Raw genomic sequence first — 19,459 nt, forward strand, 5'->3', positions numbered from 1 at the left:
ATGGCTATGGATGGAGAGGGCTGTGAGTAGAACTAGTGAATGGGAAGAGGATGTTCTCAAACACCATAACCTGTTGAGAAAAGCCTGATATGCTGATGAATATGTTGATATTTGCTCCAGGAAGGTACCAGAAAGTTTTGATGGTATGAAATGTCATGCACTGGGTGGGTGGATCCCTTCTGCTAAGCTGTGCTTTGTCTTCAGATGCACTATCTTGGGGTTATGACTTCACCTGATTTCTCAAATTTAGTAAGTGTGGGGCAGAGGAGTGCTGTCCTTTGGTAGATAGGATGTGGTGTCTTTGCAGAAGATGGAGTTGGTTGCATCCTGAATCCCTGTCTCCCAGTGGAGTCTACATGTGTGTCAGGGCCCCAGTGTGGTGGCAGTGGCTTGCCAGAAGCAGCTGTTAGCTTTCATGCAGGAAGAAAAAGATGTGATTCAAAGTACCGTGGTCATCAAAAATGTCTCATTTGTGTCGCTAAATATCATGCTGCAGGCACTTGAGTAGCAGTGTGCTAGTCTGGCCTTTCAGGATTCAGTTTCCAGTCTGGTTCATTTCTTCCCACTCTCCTTCATTTTTATGCATCCTTTAAAGGCTGCCATGTTGTGGTCCACATGCTGCTGTGTTTCTCTGGCAAATGAAGCAGTTTGTGTTTGCTCTGTATATACTTATAGTCGCTAAGAATGTTTCAAGTAGAGCCACGATAGTGTGATTTATATAGTGTGATTGCGTGGGAGACGGTGAGTGATAAATGTAAAAGAAAAAAAAGAATCTTCCTTCTCTTGTCAGCTGTAGCAATTTTACTGTGAATTTTTTTTATGCTTGATTTCCCCCCCACCCCTCCTTTAAGGCCCAGGTTCCTGGAGTTCAGTGATTATTAGAAAATTTTGACTTTTATTTATCCTTTCTGGCTATTGGCATACATAGGAAATCTTGAAAACAAGAATCCCAAAGTCTTGAAGTATAGAAAGCTAACAGAAGGAGTTCAACCTTTATTTATATCTAAAAACTTGTGATTTTTTAGGTCATATTACAGTGTCTCAAGGCCCTGTCTAAAGGCATTGAAATGCTTAAACCCAACAGTACAAATTTATTTTTATTATCACTGTCCATTTGCTAGTGTGTTGCCTTAGAGAAAGTAGGAGATGAGACTGTGGCTCAGGCCTTTCTCCTATTTGATGAGCACTACGGAAGAAGAGATGCATCTGTGCGGAGTGGTGAAGCAATTACTCACTGCATGTAAAGGAGCCAGCACCTGTCTCCTGTGGAGTGAAGTGATACTTCATTATCCTTAACATGGATGAGTATCTGCAAGAAACAACTGAGCCCACAGCTGTGAGTAAGCATTATTATTTACAGCACAGTTACTTCCTGACTGATGTCACTGGAAATATATTCAATATTGCTATCAACTCTTAGTATTTCAGTAAATCTCTGAGACTGGAAGCTGGAGGACTTGGCATGACAAGCAAAACCATCAAAAATGGCTTTTTTTCGTTTGTTTTGCATTTGATTTTAATAACAGACGAAAGTTTCCATGCAGGAAGATTGCACATACCTTATGCAATTTGTCTGCAGAATACTTTCTCTACAGGAAAAAAAAAATAAAAAAGAGGAAAGGAATAACTTTTTGCAGAGAATCTCCTACTGCTTTTGTCCTCCATATAAAATGAGACACTAACTAGTAAGCTGAAAGCTTTTTTCCTTGTCAGAATGACAGAGCTTTATCATCATGCTCTCTACTTAGCACTGTTACAGGAGCAGGAGCAGAAGTTTGTGATGAAGATGAGCTGGGGGCTTTGACCAGGTCGTTTGCTACTCGGGAGCTCCTCTGCTGTAACGTATGCGAATGTAATGGAGCAAAGCTTTTGAGGAAGTCGGACTTGATTGTGCATTGAGTCTTTTTCTCCCTGCCAGCCACCCAGGTGGGGCTGGTTCATTTTGCTTCAGAGTGTCTTGCTTGGAATGATGTGTTTTGAAGTTCCATGTTCTGACCCCTGGAGGTTTGGTTGCTCCTTGGTGCCTTTCAATGCCCATTCAATGCAAGCTGTGGTTGAAAGCCCTGAACTGTTTCTAAAAACAACAAAAAAACTACCAGCAGTTTCATGGAAGCTTGCGTGTTGATTCAGACAAAATGATATACAGGAAGAAGGCCTTTGCATCAATAATAACTAGATTTCATAGGTGGAGAGAATGGAAGGACCACTCTAGATAAGTAGGTGGTGTATGAAATCAGGGAAAAGGGAAATAGAAGGGACTGGTCTGTTCTTGGCTTGACTAAAATTTACAGTCAGTGCAATGATTTGAGTGAAGTGGTTACTATTTACACTAGTGTAACTGAGGGCAAGGTTTCAGCCATAGCCTATACAGTAAGCTGAACTATTCCTGAAGGATTCAAAATGTATGGTGTCACGTTCACTACCTGGCTAACTTGGCTGGTTTTGTACTAAGTAGGAGTGAGTATTTGTCCTAAAGGATGGACTTTAACACTTTCGAGACAAAATGAGCCAGAAATTAAATGTAAATACAGAAGCGGTGGAGTCACACCATTTCTTTTTGTTCTTGTGTTTTATAACAAATGCACAAAACTCATGTACTGAAAGCAAGAAGTAATTCTGGGGTTAGTCTTTAAACAAAATCAAGCCCTCTTTGGTCTGGTGAATTGGTCCTGATACTACCAATCATCTTCTGTTCACCTTAATTTATGAGGGTGAAAAAAGCATGGGAACTACAGACCAGAAGCTGATTCGGTTTTTTTTTTGTTCAAGAAACAGGCTGTCCAACTGGGAAACGCTTGTGTCATTGCCATCCACTGCTGCCACTCAGATGTGGACAAATGAGTGGGGTGTAGCTGGTGGCTCTGCTGGGTGGTTTTCAAACAGCCTGTTATTTGACTGCTTGGTTACAGTTTTTAAATTGGGCAGATTACCTGTTTGTTGTCTGTATTTACATTGCTGAATGTTCTGCGGGTCAAGCTGAGAGCCCAGGTGCTGGTGTTGTATTGACATTTTTGTGGACACATTAATCATAGGAAAAATCTTTCCTCTTCAAATATTTGTGGATAGAATTTCTATCAGTTGTTTCAGCACCTGATTAGCAGGTGCAAACAGATACTTCGGCATCAAAAACCTCAGCTAATTGTAGGCACAAACTGTGACTTCAAAACCAGATACTACCCACTTAACAAAGTCTCTGTTTGATAGTTGGAGTACCTCTGCAGAGATGTAGCGAAATTTACCTTGCATTACTTTAAGGTTTTTAAGGTTACAAGGTTAACGTTGTATTGCCTAATATGCGTTTGTTTTGTTTTAGAAAACTTTTACAGGGCTTTAGTTTTTTCATCATTGCTTTCAGTCTGCAGGTAGTGGTCACAGCTTTAGGGACTTCAGCGGAGCATTAGTGATCTACAAAAGGTAACAATCTGGCTCATTAATAATTCACTGTATCTTTATGACAACCTATGAATTAGGCAAGCAAGTACTATTACTCTGCACTGAAGCATTGAGAGTTCGGTGTGACTTTGGGAAGGTCAGTAGTACCATGTTATTATGAAAATTCAGAATTCAGAAGTTCTCAATCTGACCACATTCACGCCAGTATACAGTAGGCTCCAACAGCACTGATGTGAAATGTGCACATGCAGGCAAGTGGCGTAAACTGGATTGTAATAGGGGTGAGAGTTCCTGGTACCCAGCTCTGTGCTTGCCTTTAGATGACCCTTCTTTCTAACTGAAGATTGCACTATCTTATTTTGCTGATATCTACTGCTCAGTGACTTTGAGGAACAGGGTGCTTATCAGGCAGCAGATCAGGAGAGTTAAAATAAGCTAAATATAAAACTGTCTGGAATCAGAATGGCTTTACTTTGCCACAGAAGAGTCATGCTTCACATGTGAGTGATCTTTCTTTGACCTAAACTTAAACCATGAGTTCAGGGAACAAACATTTATAGAACTGGTTAGGTCTGTAATTCCCTGTGTGAATAACAGAGGATGGTTTTAAAGAGAAAACAAAAGACCTCACTTCTCGGCAAAGACACAGAATAAAAACTAGGAAATTCTCCTGGGTTTTCTTGTTACTGTTCTTTTTTTTTTATTATTTTTTTCCCTTTCCCTTGTGGAGTAGACTTGGTGGGGTTTCAGAAATACGCTCAATCGGTGTAAACCATTTCCTATTGTGGCTGGCAGCTGTTCTTTCAGTGCTTGCAGATGTGGGACACAGCAGCGCTGCTTAAGAAACGATTGCCTGTGAAGAGCAGATGAGTCTGTCTGATTTTCTGCCTAAGGAAGAATGCACCCTCCATAAATTCCTGGTTACTGTATATCTGGAATACTTTTGTAGCCTGTCATTGGAGCAACTGCTGAGTGGGATTCTGCATCCACTTGAAAATGGCCTCACCTCAGCCAAGTGCTTGAACATGTGCTCAAAAGCTAAACATTGAGTTCAGCAGCTTGCTTAAGGGCTGACTCAGGATTCATGCTGGTCTGGAAGGCTGCAGTAGTTCTTGTAACTGTTCGCATATGGTGTTTCCTCCTGCAAGAAGTGAGAGGGGACAGCAATATTTGTGTACTTTCTCAGCCTGTGCAATACAATGGTCACTCCTTCCTTCCTATCCATGCTAAAGTCTCTCTTTTGCAGTGCTAAAAACACCCATTTATTATGTGGCTGGATCACTGGGGGTGAGTGTGCAACGTCCGCTGATGCTGTGGTTGTTGATCTGGAGTGAGCTGGCCCAGATTCACCTTTGCTCTAAGTCCACCAGTTGTGCGTTATGGTGTGGCTGTGTGCATGGCACCAGGGAGTCGAAACAGAGCAGGAAGGGAATGTTAGTATCACTGTCATCTCAGTAAGGAAGGAGAGCTGAATCGCAAGATACAAAGATTTTTCAGGATTGAATAACGCTTGTTTTTCCATCAGCACCATCTGAGACTTGTGAAGTGCACTTAGTCCAAAGCCTGCTAAGCAGGATGATGTTTCGTAGTCACGGTGCCTCTCCCTAAGTGGGCTGAGATGTGGTGTTACTGTGCTGCGCATGGATATTGCCATAATTCATTGTTTTTTCCCAGAATGTTGTTTTATAGTGTTTTCTTAAGAGGAAAAGAACTAAATCAGCTTTAACTTCTTGATGATCAATGGACACCCCAGAAAGTCTAGTTACTGTAAAAGGTAGGTACTTTGTGATGTTGGGGTCTGTGTAGCTGTAGGATAGTAGACTGACTGTGACCTATTGAATATAGTTCTGCTGACTCAAGTCAGGTTTTCTTACAGCTTTCTGGGACATCAGATTTACTCTGCATGTTTGTTCTTTCTTTATTGGTCCAGAGTGTTAAAGTGAGGATAGTTTAACACAGAGGTAAGAAAGGGAAAAAACAAGGACAGACACTTTGTCATTTTTGACAAAGATACCTGTACAGTGTAAAATGGTTCCCATAGCTGTACAGCCCTGCCTTTGTGTTTTGAGAGTGCACATGATTTACTGCAGAAATCAGTTTAGCATAGCAAGCTGTGCAGATTCAGCAGGACCTACCATTATCTTGTCATGTTTTTTAGCAAATTGACTTTTATAAGGCAGCGGTTCAAAATCATTAAAGAGAAATGTGCTGAAAAACCCATCCCTTCTTCCTCCCATCCAGTGTTTGCTGGCAAATCTGATGCAGCTGCACCCCCGGGCACGGTGGGGGTGCTCAGCTCCCCCACTTGTGGGCTCTGGGCATTCTGTACGTGAGCTGCTACAATGGGTCTCGAGTTTATTATTGTGCTCTAAAACTCCCAAGTTGCTGGCTTTTCTGCTAAGTATGGCGGTTCAGATGTGGCCTTCTGTCATGTTATGGATTTCATAGCATTTCATTTGTATAGCAAGAATAACAAATGGACTGTAGCAAAAGCTTGCAAATCTTTCTGCTTTTTAATTCTGCTTACCCACAGCGTGTGTTCTCAAACGGACAAGGAAAAATGGACAGAAAGCAGCTGGTTTTGCGGACTCACCCCAACTAGCATTGCCTTTGCCACTGTTGAAGGGGGAGGATTGAGCAAGATGTGTCGGTGGTCTGACCAAGAAGTGCATTTTCTGTGTTCTTAAAATAAGCCTCTCTTCCAGTGTCAGCACTGACGTAGCCATGGATAAAGAGATTCTGCGTTCTCAGATGTTTGGCAAATATACCTAGATTTTTTTTTAAAGGGTTAATTTAAAATGTATAAAATTTTCCTGCCTTCTGAGAATTTAGGGCATTCAGCCCACGTGTGCTTCAGCAAATAGCTTCTATTTAATAACATCTTTGTAAATTACCATTAAGAGATGGCTATCTAAGCTATGGATGTGCCCAAGGGTGAAAAAGAACAAAAAGTAGGTTTAGAGGGAGGGGAGAGGGGAGAAGGACAGTTCCTTGTTTGTGCAAGGGTTTTTTCAGTGGATGATGTGGGTAAAGGGTATTGGCGGAGATGCTCCAAGGAGCGTTCTGAGGTAGCAGAGTAGCTGGCTTTAGATTGGAGTGGCTGGCCATCCCGCCCCTGCATGTGCTGTCTCTCTCCGTCTCTCATGCAAACCAACTAGTGAACAAGCAGCAGCGTTTGTGAGTAGAGCAGGGGTGTGCACAACCCCTTCTTTTCTTCTTTCATCAGATTTTGAGAAGAAACACCAGTGTTAGTGGTGTTCATGGGGGCGGAAGGGAGGGTGTCACTGCTGCATGAACCTCAGTGCTCCAGAAACCCTGCCTCAAGTCACAGCAGTCATTTTCTTGAAGACATGACTGTTTCCTCAGTAGACATTTTCCTCTGTAGAAAATACTTGTTTCCTTTCCTCAGCAGAAACTACTTGACACTCAAAAGACCCATCAGCTTTTGAGGATTACACGGGCAAAACAGAGATGCCAGTAAGGGAGACCCATCCTCTGATGCAGCAGGTTGAGATCCTCTTACAGCCCCTTCCTTGGATAGATTTTATTACCTGTCACAAATAAGGTCTTAAAAGCTTTTGAATAGCTCACCCAATAGAAAAATCTCTATTCTGTACTGATGGTTAATAGGTCTATTCTAGCAGATGTAAAATCCAGTGAAACATATGCAGTTTCTTAGGTTTTAACAGGAACAGATGATTTAATAAGCAGCTATAAATCTCTTTGGAATGTACAGACATAGTCAAACAACACCCTTCTGCCAGATTTTTCACTGACTAGACTTACAGCCTGTGAGTCAGAGCAGCCTCTGCCATTCTCCACCTCAGATGCCTTTGGCTGTCATTTTTTGCTTTTAGAGGTGCTTGCTCCATGCTGCTTATTGTGGCTTTTAGCACCCTCTCATGTTAATGAGCTTGCTTTTTCATCCAGGAGGTAGCATTCAAACTGTGCACTTTTGTTTTCTGTGTGTGCATGACAGAGCATGACATTTCTTTTCCATTTCATAGCCCAGCTTGTGACTTTAAAATTGTCTAGTGAAAACATTTCTGAGGATTATATTAATACAGCCTCCTAAATGGGTTTCGTTAGTGGGAATTTGGTTAAATTAAAAGAGGCATAGTCAGCTTCTTTCTTAAGAGAAATGCTTTCCTTGCAGTGATCTTAGGCCAACTGATGAAGTTTAATAGATTTATCCTAACAATATTTCTAGTAGACTTTATTTATTATCAGTTTTTTAGAGGTGAGAAAACCAAGAGCAGAAAGCTGATTTAGTTAAGTGTGGCTGATGATGAATGGTAGGGGAGGGTTACATTTCCTAAAGCACCTTGGTGACATTCAAAAAGGATGTAAAACGGCATTGTGGTTTTACAAATGGTTTTGTTTGTATCTTGTTGGTTTGCGGGATTTCCATGAGGCTTAAGTGTCCTAGATGGCTAGAAACTGGGAATGTAAGCTTCTATTTTGAAAATTTTACTGTTGGTTCACAAACTATATGAATTACACTTGGGGGCCATTACAAAGGAGGTGAGATACTAGATTTGTTAGGATTTCTTCCAGATCACACCCTGGTAAATCAGAGCTGAAATTGGTGATAAAACAACAGTCTTTGTAGGAAACGTTTAACCACTGTGCAAGTTCTTGTGCCACTGTGCAGTACAGTTTATTTTGAACCCAGCTGAATGGAGGAGGTTTAAAAAATGGCCTATAGTGCAGACTTTTTTTAATCTTGCAATGCAAGTGTCTAATACTTTAGAGTGTGACCAGCTACAAAATCTTCGTCGAAGAAAAATAATGCTAAGTTCTCACTTCATGTCATACACAGGCAGGAAAGATCAGGGTCTAAATCTTTCAGTGGCCCAGGACTGCATTTACTTTTGTTGAACTATGGGACTGTGTGTGAGGAGAGTTTATAATTTCGGTGGTTAGGATGATGAAGAAAACCTGTCCATGTGTGGCCTTTTGGAGGCTGGGGGGAATATCACAAATGTGTAGATATGAAGCAGATTGAGAAACTGGAGGCTTGGAGCCTTCAAGCTTGATTAATGTACAGAATTGTATAATGTGATCAAAGATGTATATTGATTGAAGTTTATGGTGAGATTACAAGCTACTACATGGTCCCAGTACTACTTGGTTCTGATTTGCCAGTACTTCAGAAAGCCGAACAGGTATTACGTTATTAATGAAGAAAGTTGTCCGAGGTCGTATCACTGGGTGGTGACAAAATCAAGAAAAACGTTGAATTCTTCTGGCTGATTGTTGGGTCGCTTCTCCAGCCTGCTTTCTTCACAGTGTAGATTTCACCTCTGCGTGGATGTGCAAAACCCCCCTCTCAGATCTTTCTGGCAAACTGCAAATTGCTTTATGCTTTCAGTAAGTACAGAGCTCGCATGTATACTGTGGGACTTTCACACACATCAGGAAATTAGAAAACTGGAGTTGTAATCGGCATGTCTGTTCTTGAACAGGGAATTTTCCCCAAAGCAAACTGTGATGCATACTGTTAATGATTTGAATCTTACAGTTCAAATTTTCCATAAGCTGCTTCTAGCATTGTAGGCACTAACCTGTGTTTGCACAGCCACCCACCCACCCCCCTGCCACCATAACATCTCTAAGTTATATGTTTAAATCTCAGCATAACTCCATGTGGTTAGTTGGGAATGGCCAGTGCCTTTAGAAGCCTGGTCCTCCTGTGGTGGTTAGTTAGAGATGTTGGTGCAGTATGCAATGCTCATCATGTTGCAGGCCAGGGAAGGGCTTAGCTAGAAATCAAGACTTTCAGCAGAGCTTTTGCTAGCACTTCTTCACTGGCAGCAAGATCTTTTGCAAACTTTCTAGTGTATTTTTGAAAAGCTCATGTGTGGTCTTTGTACACTAAATGGCTAACACTCAACCTATGTTGCAGGATTTCACCATTTTCACGGTATCAACACAAAGCAACAGTTCCAGAGAGTTAGTTGTCCATCCCCTTAAAGCATAGTAATGGGGAACATCATGTGACTACCTGGACCTTATCCAGTGTTTTAAAGGAAAAATATCTATAACTGTGTCCTGGCCTATATAAGCTGTATAGTTTTCCCAGACTTGGGAGAAAAGTACTGGTACTTTCCCAAGTTCCACCTTTTTCAGTTTGATGTAAAAAATTGTTCATTCTTGCTTTACCTTTGTCTCTAAAGAGGGAAATACTGTAATTAAAAGAAAAAATCATGCTTTTTAATGTCAGGTTGCAAAATCTCATCTCCAGGCCATCTGTTTTGATGACCGTAAAGCAATATCTACTTCTACTTTTTTTTTTATTTTTAAAAAAACAACAGCCTATACTGCTAGTGGTAAAGAGTGAAGGGGAGCCAGGTAGGTGTGTGATTCCCCAACAGACCGAAAATGGGTGTGAGGAGACTTCTTCCTCGGGTGACAGGCTGTTCTCAGAGGCTTCCCCTAGCTCTGTTTGGAAGAGTGCACAAAATCAAAGCGGGAAGAATGACCTTGCTTTTAAGGAATTCACTTGGAGTTCGGGAACTTGGATCTGAATCCCCGGCGCTGAGACTAGCTTCCTCTGTGATGCGAAGTATGTTGCCCAGGGGATGTCTATGCTGCACAACGGAGCTCAGCACAGAGCGCCCTGGAGCTGCCTCCAAGAGGCTGGCACAGCCCCACAGCGTGGTGGGGTGCTGCGTGGAGACACAGCCTCGGTCCTAGAGAAACACAGCTGCACTGGTTCACACGCTGCCCTGTGCTCCCGTGGCTGTGCTGCTTTCAGTTCTTTGGGTTATCGCCATTGCAGCTCATTTGAGCATCTCTGTGTGATGGTTCACAGCTAAAACCAGGAAGCACTGAAGTGCTCAAAAATATAACAGAAAGGTCACCAAATGGTTTTGAACTGTCTGCATAGTCTGGTTTTGGATTTCTTTTGTTTTGCACAAGCTCATCCTAGTCATTCCACTATCACTGACTTTAACTTCTTCCATGGCATTGGAAACCAGCTAGAAGGAAAGCTAAATTTCAGCTGTTTCCCATGTCCAAGCCAATTGTTTTCCAGGAAGAAAAAAGTTCAGATATCCCTCGGAGTTCAGCTGACCCTGACTGCCTTCCAGGCTCTAAATACAACCCCCTGGGAGGCTGCAGAGCCCAGTGGTCAGAGCTCAGTCACACACACAGTTTCTGAGGGGGCTACTGTGTGGCCTCACACAGAGCCGCTTAACTCCTTTGTTCCCACCAGTCACACATGGGAGTGACATTTACCCAACTTTGTAAAGTACTCTGAGGGCCATGAATGAAAGCATGAAAGGAACTGTGTATATTTAAAGCAATATTTTGTTTATCTGCTCTATCCAAAATAGAGAAGCAAAAAGCTTTATTGTCTGTGGCTTGAAAAATCTTCCTGCTGTTATGATTACAGCAATATGCAAGACAAGCTGCTAATATGCCTGAAAAACCACATCCGGTTCCTGGCTTTAAATTCTACAGGGTGTAGGTGATATGAGGAGTGCTGAGGTGGTGCTACAATACCCTTCCTTCCCAGAGATGTTAGGCAGGGTTCACAGGCATCGCCCCAGCATGTTGCCGACAGTTCACAGGGTCTCCAGGCCAACTTGGAGGTTCAAGTTATGACTAAAATAAAGGAAGCCAACTGCAGAAGTTATCCCACAGATAAGTCACTGCTTTTTGTCCAAAGGAACGTTAGGCTGACCTTTTCTTTTTAGAGCCTTTTGGCTAATAGGCTTTGGAAGATAAGATCTATCCAGTCAGAGGGGTTTGCATATACTTCCTGTGAATTTCTTATAGCTGATGATGAAAAGGAATCACAAAACATGTTGTCATTATTTATCTGTCTATCTATCTGTTTGCTTATTTTGATATTCAAAGGGAGCACAGTGCCATCGGTTGTGATTGTCTCATGAAAACAAAGTTATATTTCACTGGACGCTCAACCTTAGGCCCTCCTATTTTCAATTTTGACTTTAAATTATGAGCTCTTCTTGGAGGGTGACGGGGGGGACCAACCACCATCCATGTTCTGCTTCAGAAACCGGTATTGCTTAATTGAATATACCCGTCCTTGTGTCCATTGCTTTGCTATGTGATGGTTTTCCGTTTATTAATTCTGTAGAGCCAATGTATCAATAGAGATGGTTCTTTAGCAGCATGTTTCTCCTTTGCACCGCTACCCAAGTAAAAGCCCTTTTTTTACAGAAAGAGCTACCTTGACAACAATCTGAAAAGTACTTTTTCAGGTGGAGATTTGGCCTAAAGGATCTGTGCTCTGAGAAGGATTCTGCCCCTTTGCTCCCATTAAGTCAGAGTTTCGTAGCACTTGCTCAGCTGTGCACAAGATTTAGTCCTCCATGAGTTATACTCTTCTGAGTCCTGCTTGCATTACAACTTCAGATGTGAAGGGCTCTGTTTTTTAAATTGCCACCTAGTCCCACAAGAAGCATGTTGTATTGCAGGATGTGTGCTGTGAACAAGGGCGATAGAAACTTGTCCTTTGGCTTTAGTTTATTAATGTTTCTTTTAATTAAGACACATTGAGCTATCTTACATTCATGTAGGATCAAATCAGAATTCCTGTGTAATTTCAAACAACTCATTAACATCTTTTCTGATACGGTCGGTTCCCAGAGGAAGCCTGCTTGTCTCATTTGTCTCTCTTCTCAGGCCATAAATCCAGGCTTGATGGGGATACATGCAGTTTAAAAAAAAAAAAAAGTGTAGGAAGGAATTAACACCTACAAAGGACAAAATTTTCTTGTTTTGTCCAGACAGAATAAATAGTGTTCCCACAGGGGCATCCCCCCTCCCTCCAATTTTGGTCTTACATTTTCCTGTCTTTCCTTTTCAGGCATTCCTTGGATACAGCACAACTACACGTAGGAAGGGTGTTGACTGGAGTGCAGATGGGTTGCAGACAGGGCTGGCTCTGGAGAATTGAAGAGCAGAAGGACTCATTTACATGAGCTTCCCACCTTTTGGTTATCCCTACAGCTCAGCCTGGGTCTTGGCCTGGTGCCAGCTGAAACAGTTTGCAGCGCTGGGATGTTGAGGGCTGGCTGAGTTGGCCGCCTGGGCCTGGAGCCAGTTTGTATGGCTTGTTTGGCTTTGCACTGCTTTCCTAGCAGGGTAAGCTGTAATATGTGTCTACTGCCATGAATCAGACCATAGGTATGGATAATTCTCAAACCAGGCATTTACATGAGTTAATTCTACATTGTTCAGGTTTAAAGTTGTTTTATTAAGGAATTATTCAACTCATTGCTCAGCTGTTTGCTTTCAACCTCATTAGTATATTTAGCATGGGGAGTGTGACCAAACAGCATCTTAAAACCTTAATTGCCAAATTGCCAAATAAGAACTCTTTCCATCTGTCCATTCTAAAATATGCAACACTACTAAGGCACCACTTTGATAAAACATTTTAGCACCCGTTTAACATATTTTTCAGTTCTTTTGAAGTCGATGTTTTAAGTACTTTGCTGAATCAGGGCCTAAAACAATAATCTCCACGAAGTAAAGTGAGTTTGTTTCTGAATATGAGTGTTCATACAGGAGTTGAATGTGTGTCGACTTTTGTCATGACTCCCCAGGTACAGATGTGCTCTAGTTTCACTCAGTCACTTAGCAACTTTTGCAAATTGTTATCATGCACCCGGTGGAGAGGTCGAGCTCAGACCCTTATGTGACAGGCCGGCCTTTGCAAAATGAGATCAAACTGGAATGGGATATAGGGCCATAAAGGGATTGGCAGTGTCTCAAAAAGTGCACAGCTATGATTAGTCATTTCCTACACACACACACGTACGCACGTGTATATATACCTTTTTTCTGGGTTAGTGAAATCAGTACAGTGCTTCAAACATGATCCTCGTTGGGCTATTAAAAGATGTCATGAAAACTTTTAATTGTCCTGCTGGAAATGAGAGTTGTGGAAGTATTATGGGTAATGGATCTGATGTTGAAATGGGGGAAGGGAACAAATTTACAGCTGACTGATTCTAGACCTACACCTGTGTCGTCCCACTGAAATCAGGAGGCCTCTCACATGTTGGGTCACTCCTTTGCTTAAATGTGTGCAGGGTCAAGATACACTTTGGTACTGCTTATTGTGATACCACACATCTAGCAAAGCATGATTTAGCTAGGCCAGATTGAAGTCAGTGGAAGTTTTATTCACTTCAGTAGAGTAATGTTTTGGGGATCAGAGGTGTTATTTTGTGGCACTTGCATTGCTATGCTGTTGTGCTGGAGTGCTGAAAGATAAAGGCCGATGCTGCGGACCCTCACTTTGCAGACCTCTACGGCATCACGGGACTGCTTGAATGACTGTGGTACTTGCTGGGCTAAATGTCTTTTGCTTGTCCGCTGTGGAAGTCACTGAATGTCCTGAGCAAAGGTATGGAGTATTGGGCCTTTAAACAAAGAGTAAGGCCCACAATTTATCTAGAGCAAGCCGGGTTTATGTTATGAGCTGATGCCTTTTCCTTTATTTCCATATCTTTGCAAGTCACTGCCTGGTGATGAGGAAGTACTAACTAGTTCCTTGTCTCTGCCAGTGAGGTCAGCAGGAGCTGCAGGCACTTGCCTTCTCACAGGATCAGGTTAGAAAAGTACCTGAGGACAAGGGTACTGAGGCTTCAGGTTTTGCTATTTTGTCTTAAGTTTATCTAAGTTTAATTAGATATGTAGCCACTGAGGTCACTGAAAAGATAGTAACTGTGGAGTACAGATGACAGTAGAAGGAAGAGAAATTAAAAAGTGTTCGTCATCTTCTGTGGGAAAGGGGGAGAGGCACTTGTGGAAGGCAGAAAGGTCACTTGAGGAGGGGGAAAATTCAGTTATATCATTTTACATGATTAATTTTATATGGAACTAAGTTTTCTTAAAAAAAAAAAGATGCAAAGGAAAATGTCACTGAGGTTGGTGCAGTGATTGATCTCAGTTTATACCTACTAAATATTTGTGCTGTTGTTGCGGATGCATTACTCTGTAGCCCATCTCTGTTCTCTTTTTAAGTCCCGAAGTTGATGCTGTGTTTTTACCTAGCAAAAGCAGTAAGATTTCATGAGCCATTTAGGAGCAAATTTGATTTGTTTCCACTCCTGTTCCTGATGACGGCTGCTTGATTTGAAAAGCATTCAGCAAAGAAACTCAGTCCCTGCAGCTTGTGGAGAGAGCAGCTCATATTTCCATTTCCACTCTCAAGGGCACAGACACCAGGTGCGCCCTGGCGAGGTCTCCCTTGCTGTGCGCTCATCCTTTTCAATGCATGTCTGCTCCTGCGTATGTCACGTGCCTTCTGCATCCTGTGCTCGTGGCCGCAGAGCATAGGAACGAGTCAGAAATGGGAAGCGTATCGGAAATAAGAAACCTCAGCCATGTGTGAGTAATGGATTGTTCTTCTACTGCAGGGGGTAAGGATACATATTCTAGTACTTTTTGATCACAGTGTAGCCATGACACTTTTTTTATATATGTTTTGTAATTAATTTAATATAAGCTGTTCATCATGTCCTCTCTCTGTGATCCTAAATTCTGTCCTGAGGTGTTGATGCACCCATGGAAAAACCTAGTCAGGAAAAAAGTAAAAGATGGAAGGTCCTTGTTTCACCCCAGCCAGCCTGAACAAAACATTTTGGCCTTTGGCAAGAAATCGATGAGGGGTATATTTATGAGGCTTAGACTAGAAAGGTGCTTGTCTGGGGGTCCTCTGTGGTAGTTTCCTGCCCAAGACCAAAGTTTAGGCGGTACTGTTCATGACTGTGTTTTGTACTCAAATATTTGTGCATAAGTAATACTTTTTAACTAGTTGTGTTTTGTCTGGAACTCTTGACTGTAACTGGATGTATATGTAATGCAGTGAACATTTTTAGCTGTTTACAAATGCTGAGGTGCGTGCTCTCCCCAGCCCCTTGCCACAGATGCAGATGTGATCTGTGAAGTGCTCAGAGCCTTGTGATAAATTCTGGAGTGGTGTGTCATGCAGACGACTGCTGACTACTCCCGTGCTGTCAGTAATGGGATCTACAGAAATTGTGAGATTGGCAGACAAGACTTGACTGTTTCACCTGTCCGTTGATCAATACTGAGGTTTTTTTATTACTTCCACATCTTTGAGTGCTCCCTTTCCAACAATGTAGAGGAAAACATTCCTTTCTGGGGAGGAGTTACCTGCCTCCCGTTTCCCTCAATTACACTGCTTAAACTGCCCGCTCGCAGCATGCAGTGAGTTTAACTCAGTCCTGCATCAAAGAAGGCTTTTTAAGGCGAAAATGTGTCACATTTTTTTCTGTTTGATTCCTGTGGTTCTGCAGGGATTCACTGGCATGTGAATCAAAGGAACTTAGCATGAACTTGCAGCGTTAGTATGTGCCGCTTCCATGTCTAGAGAAACTATTTAATGTGACGTTATTTCAGCTCCTTCTGGATTCTTGGCAGCTGGAGTAGCTGTCTTGCATTCATCTACCTGGGAATAATCTTAATGCAGTTTTTGACACCTGTGTAAAATACTTCTCATGCAGTTTTTGGGTGGTATTTTCGACACAAGGAATGATGTAAGGTGGCTTAAGCAGAATGACCTGTGCAGTCCACTGACAGCTTTGTTATTGACAAAAAATGATAACTTTCCAGAAGTATAGTCAATAGCATGTTCTGGTGTCATTTATGTTTTATAATAGCTCTATGTAGAGACAGGTGTTCCCGTAAGACACCAAAACGATCTCAGACTCTCTCGGCTTGTTTTATGCCATCTCTGTTATAGAAAATCCATGCTACAAACATACCTGGAAGAAAAATATGTTGAAACTCCTCTATATCTCCTCATATATAAACCTAGCTGTGTTGGTTATGTAACAGTATGTACATAAACATTTTCTTGTGTTATGTCCCCTAAATATGGTAAAAATAGTTGTAAATGTTCATTTTCTTTCATGTTGCTGATAATGGCCTGTATTCTTTGGACTGCAGGAATTGTTAAGGATCTTTGGTAAATGTAGAGATGGAATATCATGATAGCATGGTGAAGTGGATGATGAAGAAAAAATGGATCGGGTGATTTCCTACTTAGGCCTGCATAGTTATTATTTTCAGCTTTGTGTTTTTATGCCCACTAGGGGGACTGTTGCTTATACTGCATGTTGCAGAAAGCAGAATGATGCAGTCCCTTTAATATCTTTTATGAAGTTTTAAAACTTTGAATGACTGACTCTGGTTAAATCCTCTGAAGAATAGCTCTCCAAGCTATTTCCCAAAGTGTAAAAACTTTGGACAACAGTGCTGTTCCTCTGAGTCCATGTGCTTTTTACTGTATTTTCTTACTAAATGTTCTTTTTCCTTCTTTTTAAAAAGTATTTTTTTCCTCCTGATTTATTAGTCCATGCTTTCCTATATGATGTTTCCAGGGATTAACTTAGAAATTTTTTGTCACGGGAAAAAATGTTGTGTGTCTTTATTTATGTTTGGAATTAGTTTTGCTTTGCAAGCATGGTGCCAGTGAATATGTTAAATTAATCAGTTTTTGTATTCTCAGATGTCAGTGAAATGGGTTTCTGCCTTAACTGAGAGATAGTGGGTTTTGGGTAAGAGGCATGTAATGTTAAAATTGTTAAGAGAGAACTTCCAAACTTGCCTGTTTTTTCTTGTTTGGCTGAGGGATTGCTTTTGTTTGTTGCATGTTCCTGACCTGCAGATTTTTCTGCTTAAACACAGAAACATGAAAGAATACAGGAAGTCCTGCATGACCACCATGAATACCTGCGCTCACTGAGTCACTGGCTGGGTCCTGGAGGAACAGCAAGGTAAGCAGTCAGGCCATGCCAGGAGCATTTCATATAATCTGCATGATTGTATTTCAACAAAGCTGTAGTGCTTTCAGATATCGAATTCATAACAAGCCAGGCAAAGATAAACAGCCTGCAGGTTTGAATGTAATAGATTTGCTTTGAGTTCAAAGCTTTGGCAAGCAAACTTTTCTGTTTTCCTTCCTGGGGGAAAAAGTACAAGTTCTGTGTTGTTTTTTTAAAAGGCAATATCTCTTATTTCAACAATCGATTCATGACCAAAGCTCAGCTTCCTGGGCTGACTCAAGGGAGGGCTTGGAGGAGGGGTGGAATGCTTCAGAAACTTAGCTGATGAAAAGGCATGCTGTTTTGTGGATGCCTCCCAGAATTGTTTAAGTCTGTATGTGTATGTGTGCGTGCGCGTGTGTATGAAAAAGAGAGAGAGAGAGAGAGAGATCTCCATGACAACTGGCCCGGCCAGTCTGTGTTCTCTGCACTCATTTTTGCTGGAATCAGTGCTGTGAAAGGTCATATGAAGGAGTTGTGGGAAGCACAGCAGGTATTAGACGCTAAGCGACTGGTTTTCCGATTGCCTCAGATAATAAGACAGAATTTTGTCTGGGAAATACAAATCTGAGAATGGAGTGGAAAGGGAAGTGCTCCAAATTTCAGGTAACAAAAATTGCCTTTTTTGTGTTATTTCTTCTCACTTTGAGAAGTTTTCTTCTGTAGTGTTTACTTTCAGCCGACCGTCTGTGCTAGCTTGGATTCCCTAGCTCTGGGGAATGATGTCATGCGGCAACAGTTGGATTCTATTAGCCAGGGAAAGAAGAAATATCCAGTGTTTCTGAAAAAAAGATACTTTGGCTCTTTGTTGCAAATCCTGTGCAAAGGCTGCAAGAAGTGCTTAAAACATTTCTAACATTAATTCCCAGAAAGTTTAATTGAGACCTAGAAAACACCAAAGTTAAAACAATACAATTATTGCTGTATTCAGGAAAATAGTTATGGAAGTGTTACAGAATTCAGCAGGCGTTTCTTTCTTTTTGGGTGCTCCTGTATCTATCTTTAACGTGAAAGTTAATTGCATCTTAATTAAGCAGAGGATTTGGAACCTCCTTGCACTTGGAGCCCTTGAGAGGTTGTTTGGAGAATGTGCTGCGAGAGAGTTTCTTCTGGGTTGGGCTCTGTCTCAGATTGCTGCTTATGAATAGATGACGCTGGCAGCGTTGTTCTTAATAAGGTTTTCAGTCGTGGACTGTGTTTCTCATAGTTTTTTTGGGGAAGAGGGTGCAGAGAGGGAGAAAGTGGAAAACTTTTAAATTAATAAATCCAGCAATTGAAAGAGGCACTTTCCCCCTTTCCTCTGACATGTTTGCTAAATGCTGTAATCGACAGTTGACATTAGGATGGCATGCATAGCATTTTCAGTGAAAAATACCTAATGATTAATGTACAGTTGCTATGTCCTAATGAAAAGACTTAGAAAACTGATACAATTCTCCTTTCTCAGACATCACAAAAATACACTGAACTGATAACCATGATGAGAAGATTAGGTCACCCGTACGTTGTTTAAAACTCTCTTCTGTCAGATGCTTGTTTCTACTTTTATGTTGCTTTGCTTTCTTTTGTGCATTTCAGGCATGATCCAAAGCATGCCGGAGTCCATGGGAGTTTTCCCCTCAACTTCAAAGGGCATCAGATCAGCCTCTGCTTGAGAACTTCTTGGCCTCTCTTTCAGCCTTTTGACTGCAGGACCAGGCCACTGGCTCTCGGTTTTCTTTCTTGAACTTTCCAGACAGAGGGTCTTTTGTATTGCACCAAACAATGACAGACACTGCTTCAGCATGCCTGCTAGCACACATCGGAGATCGTGATGATGCTTATTTCCCCTTTCTGCTATAATCATTCTAGAAGGGGAAAAGTGCAGGGAACAGAAATCACATCCCTCTGTCCCACCTCTCCTTCCCACAAAAGGCCATTACTTGTGCGTGTGCATGTGTGCATGTGCATGTGTGTGTGCACACAAAAATTATTCCTTGCTTAAAGGACATTATCAGCTGTGCTTCAAGGATGAATTCCAGGAAGATTTTGGTGGGGAAAAGCTGTTTTCACTGTGATCTGTCAGTAGAGTACTTCATGAGGGAGAAACAGGCTATTATGGAGCAGGTAATCTTGCCACACCATATGCACAGAACTGACAGCTGTCTGTGATTTAAGGCTAATCAGCACAGTGTAACATTTTATGTTCTTCTTTCCTACCAGATTTGACTAGCTTGATTTTCTATAAA

At 41.7% G+C, this 19,459-nt stretch overlaps 1 protein-coding gene across 8 annotated transcripts in view; it reads left to right on the forward strand.

Moving 5' to 3' along the window:
• Positions 1-19,459, forward strand: part of DENND2B (DENN domain containing 2B) — a 189,086-nt gene that overhangs the window by 28,381 nt on the left and 141,246 nt on the right. For 4 of the 8 annotated variants that reach the window (XM_026104458.2, XM_064513048.1, XM_064513045.1 and 1 more), the window contains exon 2: positions 17,095-17,183. The exons of 1 other annotated variant lie outside the window; for it this stretch is intronic. The gene's annotated coding sequence lies outside the window, so the exon portion shown is untranslated. Of the gene's footprint in view, positions 1-14,733; positions 14,802-17,094; positions 17,184-17,515; positions 17,838-19,459 lie in introns of those variants that run through there. 3 more of the 8 variants (XM_026104457.2, XM_064513046.1, XM_064513050.1) reach the window with 3 other exon arrangements.

The sequence above is a fragment of the Dromaius novaehollandiae genome, chromosome 5 (genome assembly GCF_036370855.1).
Source record: "Dromaius novaehollandiae isolate bDroNov1 chromosome 5, bDroNov1.hap1, whole genome shotgun sequence".
NCBI classification, from domain to species: domain Eukaryota; kingdom Metazoa; phylum Chordata; class Aves; order Casuariiformes; family Dromaiidae; genus Dromaius; species Dromaius novaehollandiae.